The sequence below is a fragment of the Vicugna pacos genome, chromosome 1, assembly GCF_048564905.1.
Source record: "Vicugna pacos chromosome 1, VicPac4, whole genome shotgun sequence".
Taxonomy (NCBI): domain Eukaryota; kingdom Metazoa; phylum Chordata; class Mammalia; order Artiodactyla; family Camelidae; genus Vicugna; species Vicugna pacos.
This window is the reverse complement of record NC_132987.1, coordinates 77389607-77396866: the sequence shown is the minus strand read 5'-3', so window position 1 is coordinate 77396866 and position 7260 is coordinate 77389607. Positions and strand designations below refer to the sequence as shown.

General features: G+C 44.9%; 1 long non-coding RNA gene across 1 annotated transcript; it reads left to right on the top strand.

Moving 5' to 3' along the window:
• The first annotated feature begins 4271 nt into the window (after nucleotides 1-4271).
• Nucleotides 4272-6807, top strand: LOC140697681 (uncharacterized). Its single transcript, XR_012074894.1, has 3 exons — nucleotides 4272-4469; nucleotides 5204-5380; nucleotides 6751-6807. It is a non-coding gene; the product is annotated as an uncharacterized lncRNA (long non-coding RNA).
• The last annotated feature ends 453 nt before the right edge of the window (nucleotides 6808-7260 follow it).

Here is a 7260-nt window from a genome sequence, read left to right as displayed (position 1 = left end):
ACTAGCATCACCATTTCTGTCACCTCCCATGTCCCAGGTCTATGCTGATCACTGTAGATGTTCAAAAAAATGAGACAGGACCCCTCCCCAATGGACTCATCATGATGTGGGGGTGTATAGGTAAGTGATCGTTATGATATAGCAAGTCAATGAAGATGCACAAAATTATAACTCAGTTGTATTCCCATAGCTTTAACAATATTCTATAATCAGAAGTCAAATGTCAATTTCAATCCACTACTAAGAATTAAAAATTCTCCATGGTTCCAGACTTTTTCCTATGGATATGTAAATAAAGGTATGTATTTATGAACTGGGGGACCCCAAAACCACCCTCAAGTCCTATGATTTGCTAGGAAGATTCACAAGACTCAGCATAGAGACATATACACAGCTAAGATTTATTACTGAGAAAAGTTACAGAGCCAGGTCAGCAAAGGGAAGAGGTTCATGGGGCAAAGTCTGGGAAAAACCAGGCACAGATTTCCCAGCGACACTGCCTGATGCAGTCACGTCGGCGTACTTAATTCCCCCAGCAATGAGTTGTGAAGTGCTGTCCCCCAGGGGAGCTCTTCAGAGACTTGGTGTCCAGGGTTTTTACTGGGGGCTGGTCACATAGGCAGCCTCTAACTGGTAGAAACCAAAATTTAAGACTCCCAGAAGGAAAGCAAGTGCTTAGCACAAACCACTTTATTTGAACAAAGAATTTAGGCATGGTGAGCCCCTCTTATCAATAGGAAATGGTGTAAACTCTCCTGAAGTCCAAGGTCCTTCCTGGATGCCAACCAAGAGCCAACTTTGCAAACAGGACTTTCAAAGGATTATAGTCAGGCCTGCTAAGTTAAGGTTCCTATACAATTCATATACACATTTTGTACAAAATGCTCTGTTTCTGTATGTCCTGCTGTTGTCTGTCTGTACATCTTTCCATGCCAGTTCATGTAGGTCTACTCACGTCTTTTTCATAGTTACATAGTATTCCATTTATAGACAATTTCTTTGACCATTCCTGTATAGATTGGTATTTGGTTTGCTTGCAGTTTTGGTAATACAAGTTATGGTGCAATGAACATCACTGTACATATATTCTTCCTACATTCATATCTATTGTTTTGGTTACATAGGCTTCCAGTTTCTGTTACATAAGCTTCTAGGAATGATATCCCTGATATCATTTGGGAAAGGAAGATCATTGTGTTGGAAATTAACTGGCTGTATTAGAATGTAGAGAGTTTGTTGGCAAGGAGGACCGTGAGAGGATTATTACAATATCCAGGTGATAGTTGAGCTGGGCGCCAGCTGAACTGCGGCAGGGAGCTTGGAGAGGAGCAGAAATGGGGCAGATTTCGTTTGAAGGCTACACAGCAGCCCCTGATTGTGGATGACTGGTGGAGAGTGAGAAAGGGGGAGTTAAAGGTGGCTCCCAGTTACATGATCTGGTGAAAGGCAACTAGGTAGAATACAAGGAGAGAGAGCAATTAGGAAGCAATTATAATGATTCAGGGAAGAAATGATGGGGGCTCAGGTTTTCAAGTGTTTCATTCATTTATACACACTGAGCGTCTGCTATGTATTAGTCACTCCTTAAGCTGTTAGCGTTGGTGCTTTTTTTTTTTTTCCTTTTTGGTCAAAAACATTGAGATAAAAATCTGATGCAATATAGATTTCAATTAACTTGGCCCTTAATTAACTTCGTTGATACTCTTCTGTGAATGGTACCAAGCTTTAAAAAAATGTTATATAGAGAGAATGATGGTGAATCAGGTCCCAGATGCTTGAAAAATTTGCACACACTTTAGAGTGAAAACATGAGGAAGGAGGGGAAAAGGAATTATGAAAGCAAACAAGCTCTCTCTTGTGTCTAGGTTTGAAGACAGACTCCCTCCCACGCGCCCATTCCAGACAAATGCCCTCTGCGAGCGTGCGCAGACAGTCCTCCTCCTCACTGCCCGCGGAGAACCGTCCCTCCTGCACAGCCGCTGGTCTCACTTGTGTGGGCATCGAGTGTGATGTGAAAGAGAGAAGCCAGGAGGCTGTTCTTTTCATTCTTTTCACAGAGTCGCTGTTCCGTTCACATTTGCCCCTCCCCTCTCCCCCATGGACCTAAAATGCAGCTTCCGGTCTCCTGAAGTCCAGACACATATAAATCATAATTTGAATGACAAGAGGATTTTTTTTTAAATATACATCCTTCGGTAGAAATTGATCTGCTTTAATGCATTTTATTTCACAACTTGTTTGAATTTATATTGGAATCTGCTTTTCTTTCTGTTTCTTTTTTTTTTTTTGAATCTGCTTTCTGATTAAGTTTATTTGACTAGTCAGAAATGGCTCATTCTGTCTTCATTTGCATCAAATATTTGAAAGGAATGTAATCTGATACATTCTTAAAAATTTTTTTTCATGGTCTCTGAAGCTCATATGAGGAGGGCTGGAGAGGTCAGATCTTTTTTTTCTTCCTACAGACTTAAGTCTCTTTATTCTCCTTTTATTTCTGTAAAAAATCAAGCTTTTCCAAAGAAGATATACAAATGGCTAGTAAGCACATGAACAGATGTTCATCACTAATCACTAGGGAAATGCAAATCAAAATGAGATACCACTTCACATCCAATAGGATGGCTATTATTAAAAAAACAAAACAAAACAAAACCAGCAAATAACAAGTATTTGTGAGCATGTAGAGAAACTAGAACTTTTGTGCATTGCTGTCAGGAATGTAAAATGATACAGGCACTATGGAAAACAATACAGTGGTTTAAAAAAAAATAAACCTAGAATCACTATGTCATCCAACAATCCTACTTTTAGGTAGAATTTTTCTATCCTAAAGAATTGAAAGTAGGGATTAAACAGACACCAGTGTTCATAGCAGTGCTATTTGCAATAACCAAAAGTTAGAAGCAACCCAAGTGTCCGTTGACAAATGAATAAACAAAATGTGGTACAGATGTACACACAATGGAATATTAGTCAGCCTTAAAAAGGAATAGTATTCTGACACACGTGCCACAACATGAATGAAGCTTGAAGACATTCAGCTGAGTGGCATAAGCCAGACACCAAAGAACAAATACTGTGTGATTCCACTTCCATAAGGTACCCAGAGTAGTCAAATTCATAGAAACAGAAAATCAAATGGTGGTAGCTGGGGGCTGTAGGAATGGGGAACGGAGAGTTATTGTATAATGAGATGGAGTTTCAGTTTGGAAAAATGCAAGAGTTCTTCAGATGGATAGTGGTGATGGTTGTACAACAGTGTGAATGTACTTAATGCCACTAAGCTGTACACTTAAAAATCATTAAAATGATAAATTCTTTGTTATGTATATTTTACCACAACTTTAAAAGTTAAAAAATAAAAAAGTCAAGTTACAGGTTGCTGCCTAGGCAAACCTGTATTTTTCCCCACTGATACTTTTTCCTCGCTCTGAGATACTTTTTCCTCTCTCCCCCGCCTCCCCAGCTTTCACACCAGCTTCCTCTCTCTGCTCCACTGCATTTTGCGCTCCTCCCCATTTACAAAACTTTCTCTAAAGATAGACTCTGATATAATCAATGATCTCCTATAGGTATCCGAGCCCATATTATAGCTTTCCCTGGCATTTGTCATTTTGAAGCTTATCTCTAATTGAAAACGTAAGATTGTTTTTCCTGGTGAAGATGGTTGCCTGGGGTCCCTAAAATCTCTATACCTTGGCCCTTGTGCCTCTGCAGAGGACTGATGTACTGATTAGGGATTCAGTCAGGAAAATGAAAGTCACTGGAGGTATTCCAAGCAAAAAGGGATTTAACATAGGGACTGAAGTTTCCAAGTTGTTGGAAAGGAAGGAGCAAAAATGGAATTGGAAAAAGTGGTGCTTCCCAGAGATCCAGCACTGCAGTCAGCACCCCAACCCCATATGAATCCACTTGCCACTGAGCCCACAGGAACCGCAGCTCTGCTGTCTGCTCAGCCACTTCCCAAGCCAGCAGCAGTCAGCTGCTCCCTGAAGGATTTCACTGCTGCCAGCGCTGCCTCTGCAGGAGGAATTAGACTGACTGCTGCCTCCCAGGCTAGAGCCACAGAAAGAATCCCTCCATCTGCCTCTTGTTGTCATGCAAAAGCCTCCCAAGGGCAGAGTCTGAACTGGAACGCCACTGGCAGGGGAGTCTGGGAAATACAGTTTGCAGGCTTCTAGCCCTTGTGGAATGGGGTGTGTGGAGAGGTAGGTGCTGAGCACAGCAGGAAGTACCTCACACAGACCCGCTGTTACAGGGGAGCTGAAATGAGCACCTCCACGTGGAGTGTCTGATCCCTGCATGAGGAGGCAGCCTCAGGCTCCAGAAGGATCACATCTCCCATGTCAGACAGACCTGCCTTACAGCTCTGGGATCCTGAGCAATAATAGCAAGAGTCACCCACTGGGCCCTACAGGAAGCGGGGGCCTCTGTGATGGGCTTTAAACCTCGCACCCACAAGCCTGGAGGTAGGTGTCATCATCTCTGGGTTACAGACAAAAAGACTGGGGTGTGCAGGTGGACAGGTCACACTATCGCTGAATGGGGGAGCTGGGGTTTAAACCAAGGTTTTGTTATGGAAACGACAGGCCAGCCGAGAAACAAGCGCCACTCAGAGGGTTGGAGTACTCAGATGTATTACACCGGCGGGCTCAGAGGGGCTTCTGCTCCGAAGCTCTGAGCACCTCCAAGACGTGCCCGTGAGGTTTTATAGGGTAAAGTACAAGCGTGGGGTATTCGGCCAATAGGCATGGAACAGCTTTAACAGCATTATTATCACAAAAGTGGAGGCAGGGAGGCAGCTAACCAACATTCCAAAGCCAGATATATATCTTTGAAAATCCAGCTGGCTAGCAAAAAAACCTGAACAGCAAACCAACACTAATTAACTTAGATTAGATTTACAAGTTAGTCCAGCAGAACTCAGATCAGTATTCCGATACTTAGATTTGTGAGTTATCTTGTTAGCCCAGCCCAGCCTCTCCTTCACATTCCTAGACTTGTGAGTTATGTTGTTAGACCAGCCCGGCTTTTCCTTCACAGTTTGAGCGTCTCTTCTCTCATGCTGAACTCTGAACTTCCATTTCCAGCTCACAGGCTTGCTGGGGATTTGATGAGATCCTGGATGTATTATCGCTGGCGTTATGCCCTGTCCCTTACCCCCCAGGAGTGTGGCAATCCCCTCTCCCTATCTGCCCTGCAGCACACATGCCCTGTGCGTTCGGCCTCCCTCTGAAACAACGCACCATGGTCCACACAGAGTGGGTGCTGCTGACGCCACTTCTGGCAGATGGACCCAGTCCTGAGCCTCCCCCGAAGAGGGAAGTCAGAAGACTAGGAGGTGTTTCTCTGCTCGGAAACTTTTTCCCATTCAACCTACGTGAGTATCCAACGGCTGCTGTAATAAATTATCACATGCTTAGTGACTTCAAACAATGGAAATGTATTGTCTCACAGTTCTGGAGGCCAGAGTCTGATATGAAGGTGCTGGCAGGGCCGAGCACCCTCTGAAGGCTCTAGGTGAGCAAACTCAAGTCCACCCCCGGGGCTTGATTCCTTGAGAAATAAGACTTGCTGGTTGTCATCCAAGTTGGCTCCACATTTGAAACTGGGGTCCCTTGCAGCTCTGGTCACTGGGTGATGTTCTTATTCTCTTTCTCGTGGGACCTGGCCTCCAAGTCTCATCCATACTTCTTCGCCTCTTACAGGTTTTGGTGGCTCCAGGCCTTCCTTCCCAAAGGCGACTTGACTCTAATTTCTGCCTCTGTCTTCACACTGACTTCTCTCCTGTGTGTTCTTCTAATCCCCCTTTGCCTCACTCTTTTAAGGTGACTTGCAATGGCATTTAGGGCCCACCCCAATAATCCAGGCTGATCTTCTCATCTCAAGATCCTTAACTTAACCCAATCCACAAAGACCCGTTTCATGCATAAGGTAATACTCACAGGTTCCAAGGAGTGGGAGGTGGTCATATCTTTGGGGACACCCTTCAGCCCACTATACCTCCCTCCTGAGGAAGGAAGGAAAAGCAAAAAAAAAAAAAGAAAGAAAGAAAGAAAGAAAAGGCTTTCTGCTTCCTCCTCTCAGGAGCACATCCTGGGATCCGGGCCTTTCTCCTTTGTTCTGCAGCATCTTCCTCCAGCACCTTTTGGGCAGCACTACTGAAAACAATCAGAAACCTTGAGGCACACACTGCACAGGTGGACATTCACAAATGCAGCTTGGTGGTTGTATTTAGTAGGGCACCATTAATAGGCTCGGACAGGCCTGATTTCCAGCTCAGGCGAGTGAGCTCTCCCGGGAACTCCCCAGCCTCTGGAGTCAAAACTCCTTTATTAGCTTCACCTCAAAGAAACTATTCAAATTAGCCTTTCTCCTGTCTGGCCCTCTGTTCTGCACAAGCATGTGCGCGCGCACACACACAAACACACACACACACACACACACACACACACACACACTAACTTATAGCCCTCTGGTTTCTTTGTTCTGGATCTTATTTCACTACAAAGCCTCTTCAGTACCCCCACCTCGATTTCTGAATCGAGTCCTGTGAATCCCTTGTGTGGGGTTGGCAGTTGAACTTGCTGTTTCCTTCCTTCTAGCGCTTCGCCCCTCCCCCAGCCTCCTTCCCCAAACATTCACCACATTTTCACTGCTCACGGCTTCCCCAGGCTGCCATTAATAATGACTCGGTGACTTTCTCCTGGTCCAGGAAGAAAGGGCTGACTACTCTTGATTCCCATGCAGGATTTGGGAAAATGTGCTTCCACTCTGAAACCTCAGTGGGCAGATGAGCAGCAGGCTCCCTGCTGTCTCCACTGGAGCAAATGCCAGGTCAGTAGACTCACCTCCACCCATGGGGGTGATTCCCTGCTAAGCAAGACTCGCAGGTTGTCCTCCAGGTTGGGTCCACATCTGAAGCTGGGGGTCCCTCGCAGCTCTGTTCACCATTTGGGAGATGTTCTCATTCCCTTTTTCCGGGGCCTGGCCCTCCGAGTCTCATCCATCCTCCAACTGCCATTTGTAACCTCACCACAGATTAAGAGGCTGTGACAATAGGACTTGTACCAAGTCACCCGCCTGTATGGGGCAAACCTGGGAGCCCAGCGCAGGGACTCGGTTGTGAAGACAGTTGCTTTCTGCTCCTGAATTTTTCCTCTTATTCTTTTTTCTTTCTCTTTTTTCTTCTTCCTCTTATCTTCTCTGACCCCTGACACAGTTCCTTACAATTTATCTTCCTCTCTATTCTATTTGTTT